Source organism: Pteropus alecto, unplaced genomic scaffold (assembly GCF_000325575.1).
Source record: "Pteropus alecto unplaced genomic scaffold, ASM32557v1 scaffold314, whole genome shotgun sequence".
Lineage (NCBI taxonomy): Eukaryota > Metazoa > Chordata > Mammalia > Chiroptera > Pteropodidae > Pteropus > Pteropus alecto.
In genome coordinates, this window is record NW_006435849.1 from 1,122,695 (window position 1) to 1,137,726 (window position 15,032).

General features: G+C 34.9%; 1 pseudogene; it reads left to right on the forward strand.

Annotated features, from left to right (window-relative positions):
* Window positions 1–13,851: 13,851 nt before the first annotated feature.
* On the forward strand, window positions 13,852–14,139 carry LOC102889071 (annotated as a pseudogene).
* The last annotated feature ends 893 nt before the right edge of the window (window positions 14,140–15,032 follow it).

The window sequence follows — 15,032 nt, forward strand, 5'->3', positions numbered from 1 at the left end:
AAGTGAGTAAGTAGGTTTATGGTAAAGCCTGTCAATAAACTCAGAGATTATGAATAATCATTTGAAAAGAGGAAGTTTTGTTGTTATTGTTTATAGGGAATTTGTGACTTCTGGATTTCTATAGGAACAGAATGGATATTCCCCTAATCTTCAGAAATATTTCAATCTAGCTCTCTCTATAAGTACATTACAAACCTGATTCAAAATATTAAGCACTAAAAAATAAATAAAACAATTACTTTGGCTTAATGATACTTATATATGTCATCATATATTGAGAATATACATATACTGAACTCTGTGCAATAAGAATAAAGGCACACAAGGAGGTTGCAGGCTTGGGGAGCTGAGAATTCCTTATATCTTTCTTAGTTGCTAATTTCCAAAAACAATGACAAGTTTCTATTATGAGGTCATAATAGAAAATTTCAGTTGTCTTGTGCATGTACAACTCCAAAGGGAGACTGTTATGTTTTTTTTTTTTTTTTCATCATCATCTCTGGAGGCTAAGTCTCTCACAGAGGGGAGCAGGCAATGCTGAGTCTGACACGTGAGCAATGGCAGCAAAACTCGTGTGCTATGCTGGTTTCTATGTTTCCATGAGAAATTCAAATTGAGTTATTTTCTAGTCTTCAGACCACTGAGTTTCAACATAATTTATGAGCAAAGAAAATAATCAAACAACTTGAGAAGTATTTTCAGTGATACAATTACAATGAGTAGATGACAATATTGTCATTAGGCTACTTTGCAAAACTCAATGCAAATAACTAGGGAATAACATGAACATTTGGTGGAAAAATATAATCAAACAATATTAATCCTAGAATAAAATTTCTAAAGAGAAAAATATACATAAAGACAGAGACTGTTATAAAAGAGCCTGTCACAAAAAAAGGACCAGGAATAAAAGGCTGAATAAGCAGATTCTATCATTTCAAAAAAATATCAGATAAGCTAGTTCTACCTAATAGTCCAAGAGCATTGAATGGTTGACACAGTATTCACACTTACTTTTTTTTTAGTAAGCATTAATTTTGTAATTATTAAAGTAGTATAAAATGACTTAGACCCTCTCACCTTTTAAACATACAAATCCACGTTTGGCCCGAGGTCACTATCCGATGCCATCACATATTCCAACTCACACATTAGAATTCTAAAAGTGGACAACTCATATTCTATATACACACATACAAATACACATACAAAGACCACATCTACACACTAACAGATGAAAACCCATACATGCATTAACACTCAAACATCTGAATACATAATCACAGGTACTCACACACACAGAAACTTACATACTCTGTCACACCACATACACACCACATACAGACTCACAGTCACATTCATACACACATAATGAAACACAATGACATAAGGTCACGTAGTCACACTCAAGTTCATAAAATTTCAGTCACATGAGAGAGCATACCTCAATAAAGTTTATATGTGCAAAAACAGTAATAACTACTGTTTTCTGAAGGCCTGAAAACAGTAGCTATTTCTGTCTTATACTCCTTCCAACACAGAAAACTCCACAGGACTATATTTACAATATGCAGTACTTAATGAGCATGCAAACATTGCTACTTTAGATCGAGGTGCATGGAGTGAAGGCTGGAGAGTTTGGAAAAGTGATAGTGCATTGGTGATGACACAGTAGAGTAAGAGAACACAGAAAAAAGAGAGGAAAGGGATTAGATAGGACTGCAGAGAGCCGGCGGGCCCAGGGAAACAAAGAGTGCAGAAGGGAGAAGACGGAGGATCTGTGGGTGTTTCTGATGGCTCTGTAACTAATCACTAGGTGGTTAAACAAACTAGGTAGCTAAACAAACAGAAATAGATTCTTTCAGTTCTGGAGGTGCCTAGAAGTCTGAAATCAAGTTGTTGGCGGGGTCATACGTTATTTAAAGTCATTCCTTGTATCTTTCCAGCTCGTGATAGTTGTTGGCAGTCTTTGCCCTTCCTTGGCTTGTAGATGTATCACTCTAATCTCTGCTTCCATGGTCACATCATGTTCTGTGTCCAAATTTCCATCTTCCTAAAAGGATACTGCGAACTGAATACAGCAACATATTAAAAGGATTAGGCACCACGATCAAGTGGGCTTCATCCCAGAGGCACAGAAATGGCTCAACATTTGTAAATCAATTAATGTGATACACCACATAAACAAATTAAAAAATAAGAATCATATGATCATATCAATAATGCAAAAAAAAACCTTCAACGAGATACAGCACCCATTTTTGATCAAAACATTTAACAAAATCGGTATAGAAGGAAAGTATCTTAACATAATAAAGGCCATCTATGACAAACCCTCAGCCAACATTATACTTAATGGTGAAAAACTAAAAATCTTCCCTCTAAGATCAGGAACAAGGCAAGGCTGTCCACTACTGCCACTGTTATTCATTATAACATTGGAGGTCCTAGCAAGTGCAATCAGGCAAGAGAAAGATATAAAAGGCATCCAAATAGGAAATGAAGAAGTCAAACTGTCAGTATTTGTGAATGACATGATTCTTCTCTATATAGAAAACCCTAAAGACTCCATTAGAACACTACTAGACACAATAAACAAATATAGTAACATCTCTGGATACAAAATCAACATTAAAAAATCCATAGTGTTCCTATACTCTAACAACGAAGTGTCAGAGAAAGAAGTGGAAAAAATAATTCCTCTTGCAATTGCAACAAAAAGAATAAAACACCTAGGAATAAATCTAACGAAACAAGCGAAGGACCTATATAATGGAAACTATAAGACCCTATTAAAAGAAATCGAAGAAGATACAAAGAAATGGAAAGATGTTCCGTGTTCTTGGATTGGAAGAATCAACATAGTTAAAATGACCATATTACCTAAAGCATTATACAGATTTAATGCAATCCCCATCAAAATCCCATCGGCATTTTTTAAAAAAATAGAACAAAAAATCATCAGATTCTTATGGAAACGCAAAATACTCTGAACTGCCAAAGTCATTCTGAGAAAAAAGAACAAGGCTGGAGGCATCACTCTGCCTGACTTCAAATTATACCACAAAGTGACAGTAATCAAAATGGCATGGTATTTATTGGCAGAAAAACAGATACACAGACCCGTGAAACAGAATTGAGAGTCCAGAAGTAAACCCATATTTATATGGGCAAATAATTTTCAACAAAAAAGCCAAAAATATACAGTGGATAAAGAAAAGACTCTTTAATAAATGATTCTGGGAAAACTGGAAAGCCATCTGCAAAAAAATGAAACTATACAGTTGTCCATCACCACACACCAAAAGTAACTCAAAATGGATTAAGGACCTGAATATAAGACCTGAAACAATAAAATGCATAGAAGAAAACAGTAACTAAACTCAAGGACCTTGGACTTAAGAAGATTTTATGAATTTGACCTCAAAGGCAAGAGAAGTAAAATATAAAATAAATTAATGGTACTACATCAAACTAAAAAGCTTCTGCTCAGCAAAAGAAATCATCAATAAGGTAAGGAGAGAACCATGTGAATGGGAAAATATATTTGCAAGCATCACCCTAATATCTAAAATATACAAAGAACTTATACAACTCGCTAAAAGCTGACAAATGGCCACATGAAAAGATGTTCAACATCCCTCGCTATTAGGGAAATGCAAATCAAAATCACAATGAGATATCATCTCATATCTGTTAGAATAGCTATAATCAACAGAACAAGTAATAACAAATGTTGAAGAGGATGCAGAGAAAAAGGAAGCCTCATACACTGCTGGTGGGACTGCAAATTGGTACAGCCGCTATGGAAAACAGTATGGAAGTTCCTCAAAAAACTAAGAATTGATCTACCATATGATCCAGCAATCCCTCTACTGGGTATTTACCCTAAAGGCTTGAAAACCCATATCTGAAAAGATATTTGCACACTGATGTTCATAGCAGCATTATTCACTCTGGCCGGGACAGGGAAGCAACCAAAATGTTGTACAACAGATGATGGGCTAAAGAAGCTGTGGAACATTTATACAATGGTATACTACTCAGCCCCAAGAAGAGATGAAATACTGCCATTTGCGACAACATGGATGGACCTCAAGATAGTCATGCTAAACAAAATAAGCCAGATAGAAAAAGTTGAAAATCACATGATATCACTTATATTTGGGATATAAACCTAAATGCAACAAATGAACAGGACAGAGACTTATGGACTTGGGTAATAGACTAGTGGTTACCAGAGGGGTGGTGGAAGCGGGGTAGACAGAATAAAAGGGGATCAAATATGTGGTGAAAGAAATCTATGGGAGGTGAACACACAGTGTAAATATATATATGCCTTACTGTTAAAGTGTACAGCTGAAAGCTGTTGGATTTTGTTAAGCAATGTTGCTATAAAAAATAACTAAAATAATTTTTAAAAATTAAGAAAAAAAGGATACCAGTCATTGGATTAGGGACTATCCAAATCCATCATAACCTCATCTTACCTTATTTACACCTGTAAACATTCTACTGCTCAATAAGGTTACATTTACAGGTACTGTAGTTAGGACTTTATCGTATTGAGAAATGATTCAACCCACACCAATGCTATCAGGCACAAGGCAGTTAAATGTCTCTGAGAAGTACACTGTGGATTTTAAGGATATGAGGGGGAAGAGTGTGAAATAAAGTTAACATATGAGGGCTATTTTGTCAGCTGATGAAATGAGAGTGAAAGGAATCACAGGAGTGAAGGGAATAATGGAGATGGGGAGTTAATTCACAAAAGGAAGTTAAAAGGCAAGGTTGGTTAAAGGTTCAGGAATGTCATTGCCTATAAAGGGTTGAAGAATGTAAGGGTAGAAAGGATACTGGGTTGTGAATGAAGGTACTGGGGGTATTTAATGGTCCAGACAGAAGGCATGAGAAGGAAGGATGGAGCCTGGGGAACATAATGGACACTGAGTTAAAGTATGTGGAGTGGGATTAAGGGAGCTGAGAAGAGAGGGGGCACCAGTAGGCTAAAGGGCACAGGATAAGGAGTCAGAGATTCTTTATCTTGTGCCCTTAGAGGAATGGGTGTGGGGTCATGAGGAAACTAAGGACACCTGAGAATCAATGACTGGGTCATTTGAGGACAGAGGACACAAGATATGGGCTGAAGTCATTGAGATGGAGAGAGGATGAAGGGCAAAAGAGGTGTGAAGGTTGAAAAGGCTGGAGGTAACAAGAGAGGAGGGTTGGAGTGAGGGCTCTCAAATTAGGAAGAGAAGGGTTTCATAGGGATGGAGGTCTAAAATGCACAGGATGAACATTGGAGAGCAATAAAGAAGCCTATAAAGGTCATTTGGAGAAAGAGATTTAGGTTTCATGAATATCTAAAGGTCACTGGAGTGGAGGGATGGATGCCACAATGGAGGATAGAGATGGAAGAAGAGATGGAAGTAGGCATGATGGAGGTTGTAGGGGTGGACTGGACGCACTAATACACTCTTCTATTCATCAATTACCTGATTTGCATTCCATTCATGACTTAACTATGAACACTTTCTAATGTGAGCCCATCAGGCAAAAATCCTTCTTACATAATATACCTGTGATGAACCCTTCAACTGAGTATGTCGTAGAAGACCACAGGTAAAAGTTTGAGTGAATGATGAAGTACAAAATTCTCTTTTCTTTGGGGATACCAGGTGAAAGATGTGACCATGGAGGGGGTCATGTGGAAACCCGGAGAAACAAATTAATTCTGCCAAAAACCTGAATGGGCCTGGGAGTGATTCTCCCCCACAGACTGCAGATAAGAGTCCATGCCTGATGAAACTTGGATTTTTACTTTGTGAGACACTAAGCAGAGAGTCCAGTGAAGCCTGCTGGAATTCTGACTTATGAATCATGGAATGTGTTTTTAGGCTGCTAAATGCATGGTAATTTGTTATGGCAGTGATAGAAAACCACTATACACAGTAACAAACTTAATTATAAAATAATAAACATTATAAAATATGAAACTAGAAAATAAAGTTAAAATCACCGTTAATTATCCCCTCAATCAATAAGTTTGACTTCCACATGTATGTTTTCATCAGCTTTAAATGTATCCTCCTAAAGAAATTTCAGAATATGTATGACATTGTATTAACACACACGAGCATTAAAATATTTTGCATTTGGCTCAATATTTATATAAATACTTTCATATCAAACTTACTGTCAACCAAATTGCTTTCCTTAACCAATGATACATGATGGTAACGTTTTCACACCAGTAGAAATAAAACTACTGCAGTCTCTAAAACATGACCTCATATTCCATGATAATTGTGAATGAAACACTGTTTATATATTTACAGAGTTGAATGTGTCTTCTGCTATAAAACTCATGGAAAGTGGACCTTTGTATTGTGTATGTGTGAATTATCTAGGTCATTTTGAGTCATGAGATTGTTGCACCATCATGATTGTGCGTTATTTTTTCACAAATAAACCAATTTTAATAGATATTTTCTATTTATATATTGCCTTCTTCAAGAACCTTAGATGCTTTACAGACATTCTAATTAATTCTTATAATAACCCTGTGAGGTATCACTAGTTTTACAAGATAGAGAGACTGAAGCACATTGGTTAAGTGACTTGCCCAAGGTCAGACAGGTAAATTCACTGAAGAGCCAGAACCCAAGCACCTAAGCCTCCCATATTTCAGTTAAATACTTTGTGAAAGAATCTTTAATGAAAAATATCAAAAAATAAGTTATTAAAAGTAGTATGTTATGAAAATGAGGTCTTTCTACTGCCATCAAAGAAAGAAAAAAACTGTACACTGACAGCTAAGAGGAAACAAGAACCATATATTACACATTTCCTCTTCCTGAAGTCACACAGCTCCCATCTTAGGTTATCTTCTAAAGTTTCCAAGACAGAAGCCATGACCTAAAAGTGAGACAACTTAGAATATTTACTGTTACAAAATCTATGGAAAATTTTATTCCAATATAAAAAATAGCCATCCCCATAAATATGTATACAGATAGCAATCAGACACCATTTACAACTTAAGCCCACTTCTCATTTCATTTTTTTAAAATTAAATTTATTGGGGTAATATTGGTTAATAAGATTATATGTTTCAAGTGTACAATTCAGTAATGTCAATGTCATATTGCATTGTTCACCACCTAAATTGCCTTCCATCACCAAGTATTCTACCATTTACCATTGTCTCCCTCGTCCCGTTTCCCTCAGATAACCAAAAACTGTTGCCCATGTCCATGAGACTGTTTGCCTTGTTCATTTGTTGCTTTGTTTTATGTATCACATATAAGTGAAATCATATATGGTTCTCAAATTTTTCAATCTTATTTTGCTTAGCATGATAATCAAGATCCATCCATGTTGTTGCAAATGGCAATATTCAATCTTTTTTTTATGGCCATTGTATATCTTTTCTTAGTCCATTGTGTATATGCAATATATCTTTATCCAATCATCTATCAAAGGACATTTCAGTTGTTTCTATGTCTTGGCCACTGTAAATAATGCTGCTATGAACATCAGGGTGTAAATATCTTTTGAGGTGTTTTTAAATTGAGGATGGAGGGTAAATTCCCAGAAAAGAGATTGCTGAGTCATATAATAATTCTATTCTTAATTTTTTGAAGAACCTCCGTACTGTTTTCCAATTTACATGTCCACCAGCAGTGGAGGGTTCGCTCTTCCCCACAACCTCTCCAACACTTGTTACTTGTCATGCTGATGATGGCCATTCTAAGAGGCGTGAAGTGGTGTCTCATTGTGGCTTTTACTTGTATTTTTCTAACAGCTAGTGCAATTGAGCATCTTTTCATGTCTGTTGGCCATTTGTATGTCTTCTTGGGAAAAGTGTCTGTCAGGTCCTCTGCCCATTTTTTAATTGGACTGTTTTTTTATTGTTGGGTTATATGAGTTCTTTGTATATTTTGGATATTAGCCCCTTATTGGAGGCGTCGTTAGCAAATATCTTCTCCCATTCTGATGGCTGACTCTTGTTGATGTTTTCTTTTGCTCCACATTAGTTTGATATAGTCCCATTCATTTGTTTTTGCATTTACTTTCCTTGCTTTTGAGCTCAAATTCATAAAATCCTCTCTAAATCCAAGGTCTATGAGTTTAATAACTGTTTTCTTCTATGTAGTTTGTTTCAGGTGTTATGGATCTTTGTATGTTGATTCAGTATCCTAAAACTTTAGTTTGTTTCTAATAATTTTTTAGTGGAGTCTTTAGGGATTACTATATAGAAAATCATGTCATTTGCAGATAGTGACAATTTTACCTCATTCCCAATTTGGATGCCTTTTGTTTTGCATATTGCTCAAGTGAGGAATTCCAACACTATATTGACCAGTGGTGATAAAAGACAGCCTTGCCACGTTCCAGATCTTAGAGGGAAGGTTTTTACTTTTTCACCATTAAGTATGTAAGCTGCTTGTTTGTTGTATATGGCCTTTATGTTGAGGTACTTTCCTTCTATACACATTTCAGTGTTTTAATCATAAATGGATAGTATATCTTGTCAAATGCTTTTCTGTATCTATTAACATGATCATACGGTTTTTATCCTTCATGTTTATGTGGTGTACCACATTAATCAATTTGCATGTTAAACCATCCTTGTGCCCCTAGGATGAAGCCAACTTGACCATGATGTATAATCTTTTTAAATGCATTGTTGTATTAGATTTGCCAGCATTTCATTTAGGATTTTTGCATCTGTAGTCATCAGAGATATTGTTCTATAGTTTCCTTTTTGTGTGTTATCTTTACCAGGTTCTGGTATGTGGGTAATGTTGGCTTCATAAAATGAGCTAGAAAGTATTGCCTCTTCTTCAATTTTGGGAAAAAGTTTGAGAATAGGTATTAAATCTGAATGTTTGGTAGAATTCACTAGTGAAGTCGTCTGGTACTGGACTTTTACTTTTTTAAAAGTAAAAACTTCATGTTCCAATTTCCATACTGTTGATTGGTCTATTTAGATTTTCCAGTTACCTATGGTTCAGTCTAGGGTGACTGTATGTCTCCAAAACTTTGTCCATTTTTTCTAGGCTATTGAATTTAGTGGCATATAATTGTTCATAGTATTCTTGTATAATATTTTGTATTTCGGCGGTATCTGTCTGAACTTCTCTTTCACCTCTGATTGTGTCCTCTTTTTTCCTTACTGAATCTACCCAGGGGTTTGCCAATTTTATTCTTTTCAATGAACCATCTCTTTGTTGCATTAATTTTTCCTATTATCTTTTTGTTCTCAGTTCCATTCAATTCGGCTCTAATTTTGATTATTTCCTTCGTTCTGCTGACTTTGGGCTTCATTTATACTTTTCTGTTTTTAAAAAATGAAACATTAGACTGTAAATTATGAATTTTGCTTGTTTATTGAGCTAGACCTGTAACGATATGAACATTCCTGTAGGAAATTATCACCTTTGCTCTATTCCAGTTTTAACATGTCGCATTTTCATACGTTTTCCCAGACTCCAAGACAGACTTCTGAACAAGACATTTTTCAATAGCACATTTTTTAACCTCCATGTATGATTTTTTGTTTCTTTTTAGTTATTCTTCAACTTCAAAGCATTACGATCAGAGAATATGCTTGGTATGGTTTTAATTCTTAAATTTGTTGAGGCTTCTTTTGTGTCTCAACATATGGTCTATCCTTGAGAATGTTCCATGTGCACTAGAGAATGCATAATGTGATTTAGAATGAAAGGCTCTGTAAATGTCAATTATGTCCAGTTGGTCAAATGTGTCATTTAAGGTTATTTCTTTACTAACTTTATTTGGATGATCTATCCATAGGGGTATTTTGATCTCCTAGTATATTCATGTTTTTTTGTTTCCCCCTTTACTTCTGTTAATTGCTTTATATATTTTGGTCTCCTTGATTGGGAGCATATATATTATTCTGTTTTCTTGATATATGGTCCCCTTTATCATTATGAAGTGTCCCATCTTTGTCTCTCATTACGTTTTTTTAACCTTGAAGTCTGTTTCATCAAATACAAGTATGGCTATACCCACTTTTCTTTGGATGGCATTTGCTTAGAGTATTTTTCTTTCACCCCTTTGAGTCTATACTTGTCCTTGCAGCTGAGCTGTGTCTTGAAGGCAGCATATGGTTGGGTTTTTTGATTCAATCTTCTACTCTGTGCTTTCTTACTGGTGAGTTCAGTCCATTTACATTAAGAATGATTATTAAAATACAAGGTTTTCCTACAGCCATTTTATCATTTGTTTTCTGGTAGCTTGAAATGTCAATTGTTTCTTTGTCCTGTGGTTCTGTTATTTCAATTTGACAGTATCTTACAAATTTTTCCTGTTCCGTTTTGATTTACATTGTCTCAGTTCTGGATTTTCGGTGTGTGGTTACCACCAAATTTATTTTAAAAAGTTTCATAAACACAGTAGGCCTTTATTATCTGCATGTCTTATCTCCATTCTCCTTTGCAGATTCAGACCTTTAATCCCTCCCCTTGTTTTTGCTCTCAAATTATCTAGTGAGTTTGAGGTGCTGTATCTATTGTCTTTTAAAAATGTTTTACCGACTCTAACCATTATGTAATATTTTTATGTTCATAGTTTTAGTGCGTCTTGGAGAAGACTTTTTTGGATTGAAATAATTAGGTGTTCTGTTTGCCTCTTGGACTCAAGGACTCAGTTCTTTCTATAGATTTAGGAAGTTCTCGTCAACTATTTGTTTGAATAGGCTCTGTTCCCTTCCCCCTCTTCGTTCTGGTATGTCTATTATTCTTACATTGTTCCTTTTCTGATGGTGTCAGATCTAGTATTTTTTTTTTCATTCTCAAGCCTCACTTCTATCTGCATCATTTCCAGATTTGTCCTTGAAATATCACTAGTTATTTCCTACATCTGGTTTGCACTATTTCCTAAGCTAGCTATTTCATTCTTAATTTCTTCTAATAAGTGCTTCGTCTCTAGAATTTCTTTTTCTTTTTCTATATATATAGTAGATGGGTTTGAATGTCTTTTATCCATTTTGAGTTTATTCTTGTATATGGTGTAAAAAGGTGGTTGTTTCTTTTTTGCATGTATCTGTCCAGTTTTCCCAACAGCATTTATTAAATAGACTGTCTCTATGCCACTGCATACTGTTGCCTCCTTTATTATAGGTTAAATGACCATATGGGCACGGGTTTATTTCTGGACTCTATTCTGTTCCATTGATTGATGTGTCTGTTTTTACACCAGTACCATGCTGTTTCGATTACTATAGCCTTGTAGTATAAAGTAACATGATACCTCCAACTTTGTTCTTCTTTCTCAAGAATGCTGTGGCTATTCAGGGTCTTTTCTGGTTACATATATATCTTTGGATTATTTGTTCTAGTTCTAAGAAAAATACCATTGGCACTTTGATATGAATTGCACTGAGTCTATAGATAGCTTTGGATAGTATGAACATTTTAATGACATTAATTCTTCTCATTCATGAACACAGTATATTCTTACATTTATTTGTCTTCTTCATTTTCTATCTACAATGTCTTTATAAATTTCTGAGTTTACCTCCTTGGTTAAATTTATTCATAGGTATTTAAAAGGCATCCAAATTGGAAAAGAATTAAAACTGTCATTATTTGCAGATGACATACTATGTAGAGAGAACTCCGGAAATTCAACAAAAGAACTATTAGAACTTACAACTGATTTTGGTCAAGTAGCTGTATACAAAATTAATGTTCAGAAGTTAGTTGCGTTTTTATACACCAATAATGATCAGAAAGAGAAATTAAACAGTCCCATTTACAATGGCATAAAAAATAAAGTACTTTGAAATTACCAATTTGAAGCAACTACTTTTCCTTCTGAAGATATATATACAAAAATATACACTCACTCCTTCCTCCTAAGTTGTATAGTTAGCTTAATACATTCACGTATTGCAGTCAGTGTACAGCAAAGCAATGAAAATCTGTCATTGAAGCTCAGAAAAAGTTCAAAGAAAAATATAGGGTAAAATGTTATAGTGATTCAGAATTCGAAAAGGATAGCTCCTAATTTTTTTCATTATGACTGTTAGATGAGCATTTGTTAAACAGAGCACCCTGATACTGAATCATGAGCAGCAGTTAGACAAAAGACCCCAAGAGAAATTGAAATAGACAAGTTTATAACTCACAGGCCCTGAAAAAACACACAGCATGCTTCACGGGGCTACATGGGGAGGCCAAGGCAGGATGCAGGCAGAGTGGCATGACCCAGGGTACATGCTTTTATTAGGATCATTGGGAGGAGTCCCTTGGAGTTCACGAGTTAACTAAATTCAGATGGGTTAATTCAAACCATAATGAAGAAAGTTTTGGTAAAGCCTGCAGAGATATTACTTAAGTGGCATACAAGGTGAAACCCTGAGAGGCAAGGGAGACTTACCCACAGGGACTGCTAGAGAAGTCATATAAGGAACTTATACTTACTTTTGACTCTGTGAGCTGATGTCTAGTCTATGTGCTAGCAGTGGGGCTAATGTCAGTTCAAGCCTCCTTAGCTACACAAAATGAATGCCAAGGCAACAATATCATGGAGTAGTTTAGCTAAACTCTCAACAATACTCTTGTAATATCTTTACTGTAACCATCACAATATTCCTGTAGTTACAGTAAGGAGGAAAAAACATATAAGTTATAGGGCAGATGGTCCCACATTATTTGAAACTTAAAGCCACTGGGAAAAAAAAATAACTACAGATAACATTTCACTGTTTCCAAATAGCATATTACCTACAATCTTGAATAAAATTGGACAGGTTAACATTAGTGGAAGATAACTAATCATTCATTATACATCAGTGTTGACAAATTAAAAATCAATCAGCTTTATAAATGTAAATATTAAGTTCACATATAATCTAAATAAAGGATGGTAATTCCCACAGTGTGACCATTTGCAAAATCATATTACTATTACAAGTATTCAAGAAGCAATACTGTTCTAATATAATGATCTGTGAGATCATTTAGAAGTGTATTCTCTGAGAGAGCAGTGTATTCTCTGGTTTTCAAGACCGAGGCAAGTTATTTAGTGAACAAAGACATACAATAATTTTATGCACTTAGGGATGAATCATCTATACTGTTGAGATATTTGTGAAGACTTATTTCAAACAAATCAAATAGTATTCATGACTTCTATCTATGGCTACTATGAAGATACAGCCAGAGTTTTATGAACTGTCACCCTTTTTCCCTTAAAAAGTACTTGGTAAAACTAGTTAAAATTCACAATGTTTCTCTGTCTTACACTAATGCAAATAATGATGCCCTGAACATCCACTTCATGGTGACTTATATCAATGTTCTAAGTCAACCACAATCAGCATCTTCATTTAGATTTTCTTCATACATTGTACATTACATTGTCTTCAGCCATCCTTGAAAAGTAGATATGAGTGAATCCCAGCTAATACACAAGGGCTCTCAGATTTGCTTCAAAGGAGGCAGCAACAATCAACCCCATAATTCACATACATGCAAAAATAAAGGCATAGCAAGAAGTGATTTGATAGTTGAATTACAATACTTTTTTGAAAATCTCAAATACTGCCAAAAATAAGATATTCTCTAAATAGATACACCTGTCCTGACATCCGTGTCCTCAATACTTTGAAGCATACTAAACAGTAAAGTTATCTAAAATTCACTAAACTTTGGATTAATTTTTGTAAGTATTCTCTTTTAGAATACTATCTCAAAAGTGTAATTGACTCACTACTTTCACCTATGGATTGTCCAATATTTTAGGTTTGATTTTTGACCACTTTTGCACTTTTTAAAAATACCTTCACTCTTTGGTCTTGGCCATAGAAATGAGATGACAAAGGGAACATCATTCAGAAAGCATCACAATAAGACACACACATTATGCCACCACTGTGGCTCCAAAGCCTACCACCTTTAGAAGTCTACCTGTGGCAAATGTGGCTACCCTGCCAAACGGAATAGAAAGTATAAGTGGAAGGCCAAGGCTAAAAGATGAAATACCGCTGCGACTGGTAGAATGAGGCACCTAAAAATTGCATACTGCAGATTGAGGAATGGATTCCATGAAGGAACACCTAAACACAAGAGGGCAGCTGTTGCAGCATCCAGTTCATCTTAATGATTTCAATGATTAGAAACACAATAAACATTCTGGTTAAAAAAAAATTCTTTAAAGTCACTTTCCAACTTAAACTTTCTGAAGTATTTTGAACAAAGTTCCCTTATTACAAGCATAGCCAAGTATTTTGAACAAAGTTCCCTTATTACAAGCATAGCCATTTCTCTCCACTATGCATTCTCTGATATTGAGTAAGGCTGTCAATCCAGCTAAAAGGTTTCTCAACATTATGAATTATAGCGTGTTAAGATGTGAATGCTGAAGAAAGGCTTTGCAAGGTTTCTTTTCTTTTTTTTACATTTATACTGTTTGTCTCAAGCATGTTTTCTCTGTTCAGTAAGATATAAACACTATTTAAAGGCTTTCCCACAATCTACATTTGTAAGGCTTCTGTCCAGTATTAATTTTCTCATTATCAGTAAGCTTTAAGCGCTGGTTAACCCATTTCCCATTAGCCCAAAGAATATTTGCCAGCAGCACTTGCGGCTGTAGAGTTTACCCCGCGATAACCCGTAGATTATAGTCTTAACCTTACCCCCAATGTTTGCACAAAATATCTCACTTTTATTATTATTTTTCCATTTGTTCTAGTATATTGGTAGTCTTTGGAAACAAATAACATCATTCTATTTATAGTATTATTTTTAGTGGTATCCCATTTACAAAATATAATAATTCTCAATCACTGAAAATGTCAAATCCTAGAAAATGCAGCATTCCTACGTGTGATGTTAAATTAATGCTAACAGCAAGCTACACTTTTTTCTAAATGGGGAAGGGTTAAAAGCTTTGCCCCATTCTTTACATTTGTAAGACTTTTCTTTACTATGAATTTTCTAATAGCAAGTAAAGATTGAGCACAGGTTAAAGATTCTGCCACATTTTCTACATTT